Genomic DNA, 17919 nt, shown 5'->3' on the forward strand with positions numbered 1-17919 from the left:
CTTATGGCAGCTTCTCAAAGCTTCTCTTCTTGGGCCCAACCCAGGTGGAGTTGAACTGGTACATTCATAGCTTTTCCCAGGATTTCTCTGCTTTTCTGCCTTCAGGACTCCAATCTCTTATTCCCTTACTTCCCTCTAGACCCATTGACCATCTTACTGTTCTTTCAGTACCCTGTGTACACTCTCCCCTTAAGCCTTTGCACTAGCTGTTCCCTCTGTTTCCAGCACTTGTCTCTCAGATCCTCATGAACTAAATCTCTCGGGTCCTTCCGATGTTTGCTCAGATGTCATCTCGTCAAAGTCCCCCTCCCCCACCTGCCCTATTTAAAATGGCCATTCACCCCTCCATCCCTACACTCCCAACTCCTTATCCTACTCTTCTTCCTGCCCCCACTCCTCTCCTTGGCACCCAACATTCTTTAACATACTATTTTTTATTAGTGATCTTTCAGCACTAAAATATAGGTGCCACAGGGCAAGAATTGTTTTACGTTGTGTTCATTTTTGCAGCCAGGAACGGTACCTGGAATACGGCAGGCCCCGGTGCCTATCTGTTGAATTAATGTCCATCTAGTTTTAGGCATGGTCACAGAGCACGGATGACTGACAGGTTAAGTCCCATGAGTAGTAATTTCATCTCTCCAGCACCTTGTATTTACAGAATCTTTCTTGGCTCATTACCAACTCTTCTACCTCGTCAGGGGGCCCCCAGCCCCTCCTCCACCTGGGGGACTAGTCTGGCAAAATTCTACCAACTTTATACAGTCGAGAGTGACCAAAATAGCAAGACGTTGGTCCTCTCACTTTCCTCCCACCCTGAATGATTTAGAAAAAAAGAAATCTTAGAGCTCCGTGTTTCCTTTCCCAAATGACCCTTTCTCAGTTTGATTCCTTGATTTCTGGGCTTTAGGATCCTGTTTTTGGAAGTGTTTCTGGATGAAGCAAAATGCTTTGCATCCAGGAACGCCTGAGTAAGTAAGTCTCCACTTCTCTCCCCTAATCTAAATTTTGATTTACTGAGCCTCTTACCTTATGGCAGCTTCTCAAAGCTTCTCTTCTTGGGCCCAACCCAGGTGGAGTTGAACTGGTACATTCATAGCTTTTCCCAGGATTTCTCTGCTTTTCTGCCTTTAGGACTCCTTATGACCTCTGTGAACATATTTCTCACTTATGTCTTACTTCCTTGAAAAGTGCCCCTTAACTCCTTTCATACTTTTCTTTCTTTCTTTCTTTTTTTAATAAAGATTTTTATTTATTTATTTCTTAGAGTGTGAGAGAGAACACAGGCAGGCAGAGTGGCAGGCCGAGGCAGAGGGAGAACCAGGAGCCCAATGCAGGACTCAATCCCAGGACACTGGGAAGGCAGCTGGCTGCTTAACCTACTGAGTCACCAAGGCATCCCATCACACTTTTCTGATGGCATTTTAAATTTACTTTTTAAAAAAGTTATTTATTAATTTTAGATGGGGGCAGAGGGGCAGAAGGAGAGGGAGAGAGTTTCTCAAGAAGACTCCGCTCTATGCACGTAGCCTTACATGGGGCTTGATCTCACGACCCTGAGATCACAACTTGAGTGGAAACCAAGAGTCAGATGCTTAACGGACTGCGTGCCACCCAGGCACCCCTCTGACTGCATTTTTAATGGTGCCCACATCCCTCCTCTCTGAACTACATCCCAGGTTATTAGGAATTTGATTGGAGAAGCTGACTCCTGCTTTCGATGTGGCTACCCCTATTCACTGTTGGCTCTTGTTGTGGTGGGGAGACTCTTCCTGAACCAGATCAGGCCTAGGCACAGGAAGCAGGCAGGGGCTAAAGGGTCTGTGTAAACTAAGGTTCTGATTGTGTGGGGAATGAGCTGCATGAAGGCCAGCTATGAAGTGACCGTTAGGAGTAAAGCATTGTGCCCACGTGCCAAGAGCTGCAGTGAGTCACTTTAGCACTCAGGGTTCTTGGTGGAAGATATGCCCCTCAAGACCTGGGGACCTGGCCTCCTGGGCTAGCCATCTATGTGCTGCCCGGTCTCTTTTTATCATGGTTGGCTTTTATTTCCTTGCCTTCTCTGCTTTATTCTCCCACAGATCTTACAGAAGCCACCTCAGTAGTTAGACACAGTGGAAGTAGAAGTGGAGGATAGCGGACTGGGGCAGGTGTCTCCTCAGCCTTTCTCCCGTGTCCATGACCCTCCTTCCCTTTGGAGGAAGGGGCCGATCCAGTCCCTCGTCCCTTGGCCCTTCCTTGAGAGTCTCCCTCAGGTGCCCTTCTGCTCTGGCTAGTGGCCTTCAGAGTGGGATTGCGCTGGGGGCTGTTGCTCCCTGGGGTGGGAATCAGAGGGAATAAAATTTCTCCCCCACCCTCTTCCTCTGTTTTGGTGGGTTGGAGGGCCAAAACCTTGACAGTTAGTGTTTTATTATCAGCAGGTGTTCAAGATGCCCTGTAACCAGAGCCTAAGTTCGGTCCTTCCTTCATGCCCTCACCTGGAGATGAACCCTGGAGTAGCTCTTCTGTTCCCTAGGGTCAGCCTGGTGTCAGGGCTGCCTGTCCTCCCTAACTGAGCCTGAGGATGGCGGTTTAGCAAACTCAGGGGGAATTTTAAACCCACAAGGTTATGGCTTCCTGCAAGGAAGTGGGGAGTGTATCAGTAGGAAGCGCTAAATTAGGTAACCAGGGCATCCTGTCCTCCTCAGTGAAACCTAGATCCGAGAGAGTGTGAGATGTCATTCCCTAGAAATGACCTTAGAGGACATGGACAGTAGCCAGGAGAGATGACAAGGAGTGGAGAGAAGTCCTGGGCCGAGGGACCGAAGTCTCAGGAAGACTGGAGCCTCAGGCCTGATCTCATCCATTTAAGATGATTTCCTTCCCATCAGACCTGTCAAGACCTGACTCCCGCTTCTCTCCTCCTCCAGACCATGCCTCCCGCCACCCACCCTCTGCTCCCCCATAGTGTGGCCACACTCCTCTTCCAAGTCGAGCTCAAACTTGAAGCTTATCTTTCAACCTCCACTTTTGTCTCCCTGTACTCCTCCTCCCCTGGTAGCTCCTTAGGCCCCACTCAGTTTTTCCTAGGCAGTCACTGGATTTTAGAGTCCTCACTGGGGGAGGACACTTGGAGGTCACGTCCCTCCAGGGCCCCCCCAGCCATGACTTTAGCAGGTGCCCTGTTGGGAATGTGTATTTTGAGTTAAACTGGTGGCCAGTGACTGGGACCTAGCAGTCGAGCTGCTAGCCCTTCAGCTTCCTAACCAGCAACCTGCCAGGTTTCTTGTCTTTCTGGAAAGTGACTTTGTATCCAGACTTTTTTTTTTTTTTTCTACAACCTCAGGTTCCTTGGAATCCCCGCCCTTCCTTAGACTCAGAGTCCAGAGGGCCAGGAACTGGTTCAAGTCTGGAGAGCACATCCCTCAACGGACCTATGTTCTTGGACTCGGGTAGTCACTGCAGTTGTTGCGTTAAATAATTTTCACGTTTTCACTGGGGTGTTTGATTTATTCTGGTTATCACTGTGTCTTTTAAGCTATTTCCACTATAAAATATTTGGTACCTATGAAAGAAAATATATGACGTATTTAAGGTATAAAGGGTAAGAAAACAAACACTGTGTACCCACCAGCCACTGTATTTTTAAGCAATTAACAGTAATATTCAGTTCCTTTGCCCTCGCATGTCCTTTCCTGTTTACCCTCAGTGGATTAAGAACAGTGGGAAGAGCAGCTGGAGAGCCTTGAGGGTCATTCTGTGCCCTTCTCCACAGAAGCAGCCCTGGGCCTACATCCGTCTAGTGGAGTTCAGGCGCTGACCATGAGTGTTACTTTTGTAACAGGAAAACTGTGCAGGACACAGTTTATCCCTCAGGACACAGTCCATCCCTGCCCCCATCAAATGGGATGTCTAAATATTTAAGATGCATTTCCCCAGAGGACCTCTGACAGCTTTGGTTTCCTCTTCTGGGCATTTCTGTCTCCCTCTTCCCGTGCCCTCCCCAAACCTAAAGATCAACAATGGTTCAGGTAGTTCCAGGAGTCTTCTTTGATTTTCCGTCCTGTTCCATTTCGTCTGGCTCCTACCAGCTAAATATCTAGAGATAAACCAGACTGCCCAGGTTGGCCTGCCAGGGTTGGCCCCAGAGGCAGAGGACAAGCCACTTTTCCTCTTCCCCAGAGCCACTGGACATGAATTAAGGTTGCATGTAGTCTCCACTGTTAAGGAGCTTATAATCCAGTGGAGTGTTAATATACACAAATATACAAAACACATTATAGACTCAGAGTAAGTTAATTCATTTAACTATTATCTTGGCATATGCAACTGACAAATCACTGACCTCTACCCCTGAAACTAATAATACACTACAGATTAATTAAATAAAGTTAAATAAAATAAATAAGTAAATAAATATTATCCTGGCAATTAATTGGAAGGAAAAAAAAATCCTTCATTAGCTTGAGTGAAAGGAAAATTTACTGAAGAGACACTGGGAGATCTCTTGGTCCCTGATTTTAGGACACTTAACCATGCCTCACAGCAGCTGGAAAGATGGCTCTTACTCTGGGATCTCAAGATCACTCCTTTATGGCCCTCATGCCGACCTGCTGGCCAGTTTGTTTTCTCCTACCATAAACTATTAACTGGCATGTGACTTTGGCTTGCATTATGGTTCACTCTGACTACCTCTGTGTGACCTTTCTAGCTAAGTATCTGCTGTTATCCAGTGAAAGTCTCTACAGCAGTTTCTTACCCGGGGGTCCATGCTTCCCTTGAACACTCATGTTTTGCAATTCAAGGTTTCGGGGCACCTGGGTGGCTCAGTCAGTTAAGCATTGGCCTTTAGCTCAGTTCATGGTGTCAGGGTCCCAGGATCGAGTCCCACGTTGGGCTCCCGCCTCAGCTTGGTCGGCCTGTCCCTATCTCTCTGCCTTTCCCCCCGCTCATGCTTTCTCTCTTTCTCAAATAAATAAACCTTAAAAAAAGAAAAAAAAAGAATTCAGGATTTCATGAATTGGACGGGGTGAGGGGGTGGAATTACAGCCTTATCTTCAGTAACCTGTAACTAGAATTTGGCATTTCTTCTATTATAAATATAAGGAAAACCCACTACTGCATTAGCGGCATCTATGATTTTTGTCACTGACAGAAATCACAGATACTTTCCCGTCATTTTATAGTGGCTGCTGATATCATGGGATATAGCTTATGTTCATCACTGTTTGAAATTAGGACTTATTAGACCCACTACTAGATCTTGTCATTTAAGATATTCATAAAGAAGCATATATATTATCACAGCACTCACGTAAAAAATATTTGAATAACAGCATTTCGATTCATTGGTTTTCTTTGTAATAATCTGTGTTTTATTGTATGTATTTGAAAAGAGTCGTCAGGCTTCGCTGGACTGTGTAGGAGTCCGTGACACCCAAAAAAGGCTAAGAATCCATCCTGTGTGGCTTTTGGGTCACAAACCTGATGGAGATAATCTGATTGGTCTAGGGATTGGGTTCTCTTGGGTCATGTGTTCACCCTTGACCTCATTAGCTGAGGTCAGGGGATGTGGGTCCAGCAGCACAGATTTGACCCCCTCATCTTGCCCTTTTTAGTGGGGCACTGTGGGTGAACAGGACGCATTTCCAAAGAAGGGGGCTTAGCTGAGCTAGCCACCTTAATTTTCTTTGAAGTCATTTGTATTTGATACAGAGAACAGTTTTTTTCCATAGCCATATTGTACCACCTAGCTAGGAAATCCATGCTGTGGGTGCACCTGACTGGTTCACTTGGTAGAGCGTGCATCTCTTGATCTCTGGGTTGTGAGTTCAAGCCCCATGTCGGGTGTAGACATTGCTTAAAAATAAAGTCTTTCAAAAAATGTGCTATTGATCATCAAAGAAACCAGTAGAATGTGGATAGATCAATATGAATCCAGAAAGAGATCTACGGATGGTTTACGTGGTATCGTATCAGTATGGCAAGGAAACACAGTTTGTATTTGAAATAATAGTAAAATTTAAATGCTGAGTGAAAAAAAAAATTCTCCTCTTCTTCCCACCAGGATCATGGATCCTGGGAGAAGCAGCCTTGCCACATACGTTTTCTCCAAATTATAGGTTCCATGTTCAATCTGTCATAGATGGGCTTGGCATATTCTTCCAGGATATGCAATCTTTGTGCCAGGAAAACAACACAGTACTCACTCTCTGCTCAAAGAGGGGCAAGGGAGTTTAGTGCTGAGGACACGCATTCTTCTAACCTGGGGCTGAGTTAGGAATTTGAGTGCAGAGATTTCCAGACAATCTCCTTTTCCTGAGGCAATATCACGCATATTTAGCTGCACAGTCTCATTCCCTGCCTGACACCGTTTCTCCTTGCTGGTTTTCCTGCATTCACGCCAGTAATTCTGACAGATCTGGTAGCAGTGATGTCGGCTGGGGGCTGTTAGCTGGCCGGTTCTTGTAGATCTCCCTCCTATTTTCAACTCAATACCCTGGTCTGAATTAACGGACCTGTCTGTCCTCTGGCCCCACCCTCCAGACCCAACCCATGGCATTGCCTGTGCAGGCCTCCAGCACTGGTTAAGAGGAAAGAATCTGGGGGCAGGGTTGGGACATAGCTGACAAGGACGAGAAATCCTGCCTGCTTTTCCGCTGTTCTCAAGGCAGACTGGGCATAGACCTGTATCACAGAACTGAGCAGATTTTGCTGACCCCACAATCATTCACTTCTTTCTTTGGTCCTAGAATTATCTGGCTCAGAGAAGGTGCCAAGTAAGTGAATAAATATATTGGTTTCTGTGGCTTGAGATTTTTTTTCCTTGATCCTGCTTTCGGGAATTATCTCCTGCTATTAAGCAAGGATTTATTCCGTGTGCGCGTGCACGTGTGTGTGTGTGTGTGTGTGTGTGTGTACACTCCCTTGTTTATTTAATAAAGAATTTAAAGCAGCTTTTTAAATAATCCTTTGAATCTTACTATCTCCCAGTTGCAGTCCTGGGAAACAGTGTTCCCTTTACCTATTCCTGGAGAACTTGCAGCAGAATGTATTTACTGGAGTCTAATTCAGCATCCCCAGACCTCAGGCTGCCTTGTTAAGGCATTTGCTGTTAGCAAATGGCCTTTGGGATGAAGTCAGGCTCAGTGATAGAGAACCTCAGACTGTGGGAAGCTGCCATCTGAAAATCTCAGGGCATTGAACTTGAAAGGTGCTCAGGACACAGAATCTCCAAGTCTACTTATTCCTTCTCTGCAGGACTTAAGGAGACTCTCTTCTCCCTCCCCGACCTCCAATCCCACCCCCTCCCCCAGTCGGTACATACTTTGCTCGATACCAGTAGGTTTTGCTCCTACGAGCTGATATGAAGAGCTTAAAAAAAAAAAAAAAAGGAGCCAGATATGGCTTTGAGGTTGTGCTGTGTGCCCCAACTTAAACCCTGCTGGGTCATGGGAATCTAGAGCTGTAGAAGGAAGAAGAACTAAGAAGTCCCCAGAGTTCCAGCCTCTTGCTTTTTGGATTCAGTGAGAGATTGGCAGTCCAGGGCCCAGATCTTTAACTGGGCTCACCAAAAGAAGGTCATCAGCCAGGACTGGAGTCAACTTCCATCCCAAAGCTCTGCAGCAAACACAGATTGTAGGCTCCATGAGGCCATGTCTGTGCCCCCAGACTGAGTGCCCAGCACGTACTGCAGAGCCTGGCACATAATAGACTCTGGGTAAATATTTGCAGAATGAACCTGAACTCTAGGAACGCACAACCTGGTCAAGGAGATAGAAAATGAATAAACAAATAAACCTTTGAAAGTTATTGTAATTGCTTTGAGGGAAAAGAATAGACTTCTCTAAGGGCAGACACTGGATGACGTGATGGGGGGCCTGAAGAAGTGGCATTTAAACTGAGACCTGAAAGATGGGATGGGTCCAGCTTTGACGCCAGTGGAGGACAGAGATCCAGGAGGTGCCGGGGGACAGAGATCTAGGAGATGTTGGAGAACAGATGTAGGAGGTGCCTTTACCGCCGGCTGGCTAGAAGTCATGCCGAGGAGAAAGTCTGCATGCCTATGTATTTAGAGTCTTGGAGGCTATTTATAGACAAAAAGGAGGGTCTACTGTTGGTTCCTGGTTAGTGTGTTCACCACGTCCCCCGCCCACCCTGTTCCTCATATATCCAGCTTTGTTTTATAATGCTCTAGACTTAGGGCTGTTGACTGGGAATCAAAGGCTCCAGTGTGTGCTGGCCAGGAAGAACAATTTGTTTATGCGTCTCACTCCTCCACTGGACTGTGAGCTTCTTGAAGGCAGTGAACTCCATCTTATCCTCAGGACAGGGCATGCTCTATGATGGAGTCCACAATTTGGTTGAATGGTCAAGTGAATCGTACTGCTGATAGCTGTTGAGTGCTTTCTATGTGTCAGGAAGCGGAACAGGCACCTCCCATGTACTAGCTCATCCTCGTGATGACTCCGTAATGCAGTCCTAGTATTATTGCCAACATGTCACTGGAGAACCAAAGGCTCATTAGCAAGATAAAGTGATGGATTTGGGATTTGGGCGGAAGCACTTGACTCCAGAGCCCATACTGTCCAGCTGAATTAAAATGCTTCTGGTTGCCTTCAAGGAGCAGAGATTGCTTGGAATGCTCAAGGGAATGGGACTAACACATTACACACATGATCTCATTTAACACTTCTCCCAACAACCCTCATCAATAGGAATTATTTTACTTGTTTTATAGAGAGGAAATTGAGGCTCAGAGAGATTAAGTCAGGGGGCACCTGGGGGGCTCAGTCAGTTGAGTGTCTGACTCTTGGTTTTGGCTCAAGTCACAATCTCTTGGTCATGGAACTAAGTCCCACCCCCAACCCCGCTGCCCTCCCCCACCCGGCCTTGAGCTCTACACTTAGCACGAATCTGCTTCAGATTCTCTCTCCTGCTCACTCTCTCTCTAATAAATAAATAAAATCTTCTTAAAATATTTAATTGATTTATTTATTTGAGAGAGAGAGCGCACAAGCAGGGTGAAGGGCAGAGGGAGAAGCAGACTCCCACAGAGTGGGGAACCCGATGTGAGATTTGATCCTGGGATTCTGGGGTCATGACGAGAGCCGAAGGCAGACCCTTAACTGACTGAGCCACCAAGGTGCCCTAAATAAAATCTTTTTTTAAAAATATAATTTAAAGAAAGAGAGATTAAGTCACTTAGCTAAGATAATAAAACGAATATGTAAATGGTGGTCTTATTTTCAGAGCCAGGCCCGCAGGACTATAGAGCCTATGGTCTGTCCCCGTTCTGTGCTAACTCCCAGTCACTCACTCACTGGGCAGGAATCTGCCATGCTCACTGGGTTAATGTCCTATAAGTGTTTTTCAGGCCTGTTGGGAGCCTGAGAGTCTCTTCCTCAAAGAGGAAACAGAGTGGAGAATGGGAAGCGGATAGAGGGAGGGCAGAGACTTTATCTTTTTTTAAAAAATCCTTTTTAAAAATTGAGTTATAATTCTTGTACCATAACATTTACCAGAAGCAGGCAATTCACTGGTTTTACTCTATTCACAAGGCTGTGGAGCCATAGCTACTATTTTAATTCCAGAACCTTTTCATCGCCCTGAAAAAAAAGAATCCCCGTACTGATCTGCAGTCATTCCTTATTTCCTCCTACGCCCCCCAACCCCAGCTCTTGGACTCGCTAATCTACTTGGTCTCTACATAGATTTGCCTATTCTGAATATTTTACACAAATGGAATGATACAAGATGTGGTCTTTTGTGTCTGGCTTCTTTCACTTAGGCTTGTGTTTTCCAGATTCATCCTCTGAGGGATGAAGTATCGTCCTTCATTTAAAAAAAAAAAAAAAAGATTTATTTATTTATTCGACAGAGATCACAAGTGGGCAGAGAGGTAGGCGGGGGGGGGGGGGGAGACAGGCTCCCTGCTAAGCAGAGAGTCCTATACAGGGCCCGAACCCAGTACCCTGGGATCATGACCTGAGCTGAAGACAGAGGCTTTAACCCACTGAGCCACCCTTCATTCCTTTTTATGGCAGAATAATATGCCATTATATGGGTCTCGTGCCTTTTGTTTATCCGTTCATCAGCTGATGGACGCTTGTGCTGTTTCAACTCTGGGGTTATTTTGAATAATGCTGCTGTGAACATGCATGCACAAGTTTTTGTATGAACATATGTTTTCAGTTCTCTCTGGTGGAGACCTCACAGTGTAATTGCTAGGTCATATAGTAACTTTACCCTTAACTGTTTGAGGAACTGCCAAATTGCTTTTCAGGGTAGTTTATCTTTTATTAATAAATGTCTTAACTTGAAGTATAAGATATATACAGAAAAGTACCCATATCATCAGCGTGGGGCTCGAAGAATTATTACAAAGCACACATGGCCACATAATCAGTACCCCGCCAGGAACTAGGAAGTTTCCAGTACTCAGTATGTACCACCTCTGAAGGATAAGTACTGTCCTGGCTTCTGATGTGACCAATTATTGTGGCCCATTTTGAGCTTCATAGGAATGGAATTCTATGGTACATACTCCTTTGGGTGTGACTTCTCTCCCTCAACGAAATGTTCACAAAGTTTCTCCATGTTGCGGTGACCAGCGCTGTGTTCCTTTTCATTTCCGGATAATAGATCATTGTCAGACCACACCACAATTCATTTATGTGTTTCAGTGGGGTGTGTACATAGACTTGGAAGGGTTGCTTCACGGTTATACACGTTTTCAGACTTAGTAGAGACTGCCGAACAGTTTTCCAAAGTGACTGTGAACTTGGACTCACACAAGAACTCTCTGAGAGTTCTGGTTGTACCACATCCTTGGCAACACTTGTATCATCTGTCCCTTCCCTTTCAGCCATCCTAGTAAATACGTGGCTGTGCACTAGTTTCATATTGATTTTTAAGAGCTTTTCATGTATTCGCCGTTGATTCTGGAAACGAGTCCTTCATTGGTTATGTGCATTGCTGGCCTTCCCTCCCGTTCTGTAGCTTGTTGTTTTTCTCCTAACAGTGTCTGCTGATGAGCGGAGAGGTTCCTAATCCTAGTGGGGTCCAGTGTATCAGTCTTTTCCCTTGTGATTTGTGTCCCATTCAATCTTTACCTACCTAAGGTCATGAAGATCAGGCCCTTATCACGAATGTGTGTGTGTGTGTAGATGGGTGCATATGGTGAGGCGGTATATCCCCTACAGAGTAAGATTTCTGAGGTGGACAGGACATGGTGTCTCCCTACAGGGAGTAGGTAGCAGGCAGGGTGGGGGCGTCGGGGGGAGCTCGTGAGATGACAGCCACCACGGGCTTGTGTTCCCAGCTGTCAAGCGTGTAATCTGGAGTGAAAGAGAATCCCTTTAGTGGTTCAGGTCCTACAGAGAGTACTAGCAGATCCTCTAAATCACCTCTGTGCCCCGGGGACCCAGCTGACTCTCCTCTGTTCTCCCCTCGAACATGGGGGCGGGGTGGGGGGGTGCAGGGGAATGGGAAAAAAAAGAAATTTTTACTCCCGAACAGTGCTCATGGCCCAGGGCAGGGATCCGGAACTTTCAGAGCCAGGTGCCTGCCTCATAGTTGTGATTTTGGTTGTTATTAAACCTTAGGCCTTTTCTCTCTGATCTGTACCGCACGGCTGCATCTGCATCTGGGAAGAGGATGGTGAGGTGGCTGAACGCGGGAGAGGCACTCTTGACCATCCTTCAGACTGCTGGTCTCCCAGCCCGGCGGCCGGAGCCCCTCCCTGAGCCCTCGCGGACAGGAGCTGCTTGTTCTTGGAGCAGGAGCAGGGGCCGCTGCTGCAGTTCCTGAGGGGTTGGAGGATTCCTCCCCCCCAGGAAACCGCTTTGGTCCCCCAGCCCCTGTGCTGCTTGTTAGGCGCTCCCCAGACTAGAAAGCCCCGGTTTGTGCTGGGGCTGGGTGGGGCTTCGGGGACAGTTTCGCTCGGGCCTGCATAGGGGAGGGGTGGCTGTGGAGCGAGCAGAGGGTCACAGCTCAGGCTGTACCATTCGCTTGTCACCTTGAGAAGTTCCACCTTGTCTGGCAAAACCCCCTTTCAGAGGCAGCCACCACAAAGGGCTCTTATGAGCTCAGCGGCCCCTGCCCCCACCTCCACTTCCACTCCCTTTCCCATTATTTTTCTTTTGGGGCAGAGCTGAGGGGCCTTCCTGCTATGACTTTGAGGGGCTGAACTCCTTTTAAAAGGAGACGTAGAGTCTTGAGCCTCCGTGTACCAGAGACTCCTTTTGCGGGTTTTCTAGCATCATCAGAGGACCCTTCAGGCCTGGAGTCTGGAGGGCCTCACAGTCTTTTTCCTCTCGCAGCGTCTTGGGCTGTTTGGGGATTTAAGAAGCAGGTGAGGGCTGGCTTCTAGTACTAGGCCTCAGAGTGGGGACAGCAGCCTGCTTCTGGGGACGTGGGAGGGGGCAGAAGGGAGGGATACCTATCTCCCTGGGGGACTCTAGGACTTAGTGTGGCCTGGAGTTGGGCCTCCTAGGTCTTCTACTTAGCGTTCTGCCACTTTCTAGCTGTGGCCTTAGTTCAGTCACTTAACCACTCTGAGCCTTTATTTTCTCATATATACAATGAGAATGATCTTCGTGCCTAGCTGATAGGACTACTGTGGAGATTGAGATAATCCATTAAAATGCTTATTACTCTAGTACCTAATACATGAAAGCATCCCAAAATGTTAATTTTACTGATATTATTCAAGCTGTCTGTTTGAAGTTTTTTTTTTGTTGTTTTTTTTTTTTTTTTTTAAAGAGAGATTGACAGAGAGCATAAGCAGTAGGGAGAGGGAGAAGCAGGCTCCCTGCTGAGCAGAGAGCCCAATGTGGGACTCCATCCAAGGACCCTGGGATCATAACCTGAGCCAAAGGCAGACACTTAACCAACTGAGCCACCCAGAGGCCCCCAGGCCATCTGTTTGGACATCTCTCTCATAGCTCTCTTACCATCTCTGTCTCTTCTGACCATATAGCTAAGGGAGCTAGCTGGGCCTCCAGAGGAACCAGAAAAATCTGAATAATATAAGTAGGACTGGACTTTATCTCAGACTGTTTTGAACTCTGCACATATCTTATCTCCATTGCATTTCCGGCACCATGAGAAAGAGAGAGAGAGGCGGCAAAATGATCCCATTAGAAGGGCAGGCTGCAAAGGGAGTGATTTCATTTGACCGGACTGGTACCTGCATTACACGTGCAACGGTGCAGCCACCGCCTCCCTCCTCCCCCCGATCTTGTTTCAGCCTGGGGAGGGTCAAGGAGGTCTGCAGTGAATCCGCAGGCTCCTAAACACAAGATTAAGTTCAGGCTTGTCTGTGGCTTCTCCTTTGCAGAGCTTGGCACTGAGCAGGCGGGGGCGGGGCTCTGGAGCTGGGAGGCTAGGGGCCACAGGGGGAGCAGTGCCAGGTCAGCGGAGGCACCCAGAATGGTCAGCAGAGGCCTGATGTGGCCTAGACCCAAACAAAGCTAAACCAGACCAAACACAGGAGCAGCCCCAGCTATCGGGTCCTCACGTGCCGTGTTCAAGGGCAGCATGCCTTGTGTGCATAGGGTGCCGTGTGCTCTCCCACATCAGCAAGATTTGCAATCAGTGGGCTGAGAGACCCCACAGGGTATTCTGTGAGGGAGCAGACAGAGCCTGGAACTTGGCTGAAACTTTTAGATGAGCCAGCCAGCCGCCGTGGAATAATCATGGGGAGGGAGGAGGAAGAGGGAGCTGGTTGTCTCTGGAAAACCCGGACACCACCACCCTGTCTCTTCTGTGTCCTAGTAGCGATTTATTTTTTTCTCCCAGACTCTGAAGAAATGCAGAGATTAATCCCATGCAGACACATTGGTCTGTTCACCACGCGGGTGGCGTCGCTGAAGCTCGTTTTCTTCTAGTTCAGGAGCCTTTGTTGAGTGTGTTGGTTTGCACGTGGCAGGGTGGAGCCTCTTGCACGAGGCTCATTTGGGGTCAGGAAGGGGCAGTGAGAAAGGGTCCCACCCTCAAGCCAAAGTGTCCTCAGAAAGGGGGGGCTTAGTTGGGATGCTTATGCTGGAGTGTTCTGGGGAGCAAGCTGCCTGTGCTCCGTGTGCCTCTGGAGAGGTTGGCTTTCCTCCACCACGCCGCGGACAGAAAGAGGGGAGGGGGGTGGAAGTGAGACCTGCACCTCTTGGGGAGGTCCTGAACTCTGGGGGAGCAAACGAGATCTTCCAGAAGCAACAGAGCAGTGTGCGGGGAGATAAGGAGACATATTTCTCGAACGGGCAACCTTTATATTACTGTGTGTGACCCTTCCCACAATCTCTTGAAAGTACGTGTCGGTAGCTGTCCTCACTTCTTTGGTGAGGAACATAGCCACTGACTGGCACAGCGGGGACTTAAAGCTAGGACCCGCTGGTGCAGAAGCCACACTGCCGTGGTCCTCCCCAGAGTCTGAGCAGGGGGCTCGTGTGGCAATGGTGGGCAGGGAATGACCGGCGGGTTACCAGCCAGGGTTTCCACAACCGTGGGTCCCTGCTCTGGGCTTTGATTAGTCACTGAGTTGTTGGAAGAGCGTATGCTTTGGGGTGCAGTGGGAAAGTGTTCATAACTTGGTCAGACCTATAGTATTAAGGCTTCTCTTGAACCTCCTTGGCCCAGGCGAGAAGAGTCCCAGTGTGCCTTGCAGGGGAAAGGGACAGACATTTCTTGGGTACTTACTCTACCCTCTCATTTATCCCTGCACGAACCCTGACATCAGATTGTTAGTCTCTGCAGCCCCTCCCTGTCCATCTAGCCATCGCTCCGTCTCTCTCTCTCTCTCTCAAGAATCAGACCTTGATTGAGTATAATAACTTGCCCAGAGTGTTCCCATCAGCAGATAGACCTAAGGTACAAATCCAAGTCTTTGGGCTCTCACGCCAGAACGTAAAGCTTGTTTCTACTTCTCTTTTTTCTTCTAAGAACTTTTCTCCCTAATCCCCAGAAGATCTTAGTGCTTCCTCTTTGAGTGAGAAGCCGCTTTTGACTTTCTCTTTTTAAACCGTGATACTTCCCCTGGGCTTTGGCTTCATCTTTCCTTCTCCTCTCACCCTTTTGCTACTAACGCTGAGTCTGTGTTGTGGACGCAGGGGTCATTTCAGGTTTTCTTTGGTCTAGGGATTTATTTTAGGTTTCTGGGTCATCCCCCTGTGACATCTACTTTCTGCCCTGGAGCGGAGTGATCCTTGAGTGTCTCAAACACTATGTCTACTCCATCAGCAAATCCTGGCTGGCCATGCCTTCAGATACCCCCCCAAATCTGGTCATTCCACTGCCCCCAGCCCCAGACTCCCACCGCCTTCCACCTGATCACCCTAGCAGCCTTCTAACAGGTCTGCCCACTTCTTCCGTGCCTGCCCTTCAGCACTCAAAGGGATGCTTTTTAAATGTAAATCAGACCGTTTCCCTCCTCTGTGAGCTCTTGTGGCTCCCCATCTTACAAACAGAACCTAATATACTACATTAACTCATGATTTCAAATAAACACCCAGACACATATGCTCCAACCTGCCAGGCTCATCCTCTGATACGAGGTGACCATCTAATTGATCGTGCAAACTGGGACCTAATAAGAGAGAAAGGGACACCTGTTAATAAACAGCACCCAGCGTGAGCCAGGGCTAGACCCACGCAAACTGGGAATCTTGGTCTCCTGACCCAGATAGCCACGTGGATCATTCTCCCGCTTCTGTTTGGGTCTTTTAAAAAGGTTACTCTCTCAGCAGGGCCTTCTTTGGCCTCTGTTCAGAACAGGAACACATCCCCGCGCCTCTCCCCTGACGCCTGTGCTCATTTGTTTCTTCTCCGCGACGCTGTCACCATCTGAGTGTTTGAATCAGCTCTGTGTGTGTTGTGGTTTCCGCTCCCTAGACTGTAGACTTCAAGAGGGCAGGGGATTTTTTTTTTAATCTCTTGTTCAGTCTGTCCTAAACCCAGCAACTCAGTCATCCTGAGCACCATAGAGGGTCAGTAAATATTTGTTGGGTGAATGGACTGAGGGTGGAGAGGAGCGCCCGGCAGGAGACCTGTCGGTTAGAGTCTTTCCCTTTAGAATCCTCATCCTAAACCATTTTTCTTGTTCTTCTCTATTTATTTTGGTAACCCTTTGGTAATGTGAAACCTTAGAAGAATTTTCCAGTGTGCCCTTAACCCTATGCTGAGCTACTGATGAAAATGTCCATGCTTTCCTAAAGGAAGGCTTGAGCACTCCCCAGGACGGGGAGTTGGTGAGTGCTACCTGTAGAGTTCACCAGGTTGCGAGAGAAAAGCTGTGTGTTTGGGGCATTGCCCCCTGCGTGTGCTCCTGTGATAACTGGGGGCTTCACCGACTCCTGGGGCTGATGCCAGTCCTGAAGACCTGCTCAAGGCTGATGCTGGGGGGTTCCAGTTTGCGTGGTTCTGCTGGCTCTTTTGTCCCCTACACCTGTCCCCTGGGCTGTGGGCCAATATAGAGTAGGATGAGCACTGTGTCAGGGTTCAGCCTTTCCTTACTTGGATTCCAAAGGTTTCTTTTCTGAAACAGCCTCAGGGAAAGGAGGGATGGAATTGGGGTGGGGGAGAGAGTAGAGTGGGGAATCTGACTTCTTTCTTTCTTTCTTTTTTCTTTGAAGATTTTTTTCTTTATTTATTTATCCGAGAGAAAAAGAGAGAAAGCTTGAGAGAAAAGAGAGAGAGCACAAGCAGGGGGAGTGGCAGGCAGAGGGAGTAGCAGTTTCCCCGCTGAGCAGAAAGCCCGGTGCAGGACACATTCCCAGGACCCTGAGATCCTGGCCTGAGCCAAAGGCAGGCGCTTAACTGACTGAGCCACCCAGGGACCTCCTGAGCTCTAATTTCTAATGGAAAGCCACAACGGGGATCTCTCCAGCAGATCCTGCTGGGGTCAGAGAGCAGGAGGGAGCCTTGGAATCACTGGGAGTGAGTTTGAGATCTCACCAGTGGCGATGGGAGTTGCAGACACATCTCCACTAAAGAAGGGAATTTGGGTGCTGGGACCAGAAATGGGCTGCAGTAGGAAAAGAAGGGGAAATAAAGTGCCCTATAGGATTTCTGTAGCTTTGGTTTTCCTAAAGCTTCTGATACGGCCAGACGGTGGGGGCCAAAGTCCCAGGGAACTGGAGATAGGAGAGAAATGCTTCTCTGTTTTGCCTAATGAAAGGTCACAGTCTAGCAGTTCAGTTAGTGAAGGGCTTCGAAATGGAGCAGAAACCTACAAAGGCAAACTCAGAGGATGCCTCTGAGCCCTCACTCTTGATTCAGTATTCATTCAGAGCCAAGAAAGCCTTGGCAAGCATGGGTATAGCAGAGAAAGCCACTTTGTGAAACAAAAGGAAACTTCCGGGGCATATCCTTTGTCAGAACACCCAGCCAGCCCTTAGCAATCTAGCCTCCTGGTCTTATTTCCCATGAGATACGTCGACATATCCTGTCTTTTCACACCTTTGTGCTTCAAATACTTCCCCACATTCGCAGTCTAAGGGAGGAGGCTGGCTGTATGTCACCCCCCACCCCCACCAACTCCCGCCCCAGGCTTTTTGCTGGACAGTCAGAACTCCTCCTTTTCTTTTTCTCCGGTTCTCATTACCCTTTATTTCTAACTCTGATAGCATAACCCTTGGAAAAAAAAACCGTGAAATCTGCCTATTCCTTGCACCTGAATATAAACCCTTTGAGGCAAGGACGGTGACTTCTTCATCTTTGACTAACTCGGCCCTGTTCTGAGGGGGGAAAGGTGCATCTCTTTTCCCTCACCCTAGTCCTGCAGTCCCTAACACACGGTAGGATCTCAGGGGCTTTCTGCTGCGTAGAAGTGGTTCTGGGTCGATCAGATGAACGCAGTCCGCAGTAGACCAGCCTGTGTCTTCTTCCCCTCCCCACTCCGCGCAGTGACCCGCTCTGTGGCTGGTACACCTTGCTCCTGGCTCCTTC

The 17919-nt window shown here is 48.0% G+C and overlaps 1 protein-coding gene across 4 annotated transcripts in view; it reads left to right on the forward strand.

The window, feature by feature from the left end:
* NHEJ1 (non-homologous end joining factor 1) overlaps positions 1-17919 on the forward strand; it is a 79311-nt gene that overhangs the window by 56887 nt on the left and 4505 nt on the right. The gene's annotated exons all lie outside the window — the stretch shown is intronic.

This window comes from Mustela nivalis, assembly GCF_964662115.1.
Source record: "Mustela nivalis genome assembly, chromosome: 11".
Taxonomy (NCBI): domain Eukaryota; kingdom Metazoa; phylum Chordata; class Mammalia; order Carnivora; family Mustelidae; genus Mustela; species Mustela nivalis.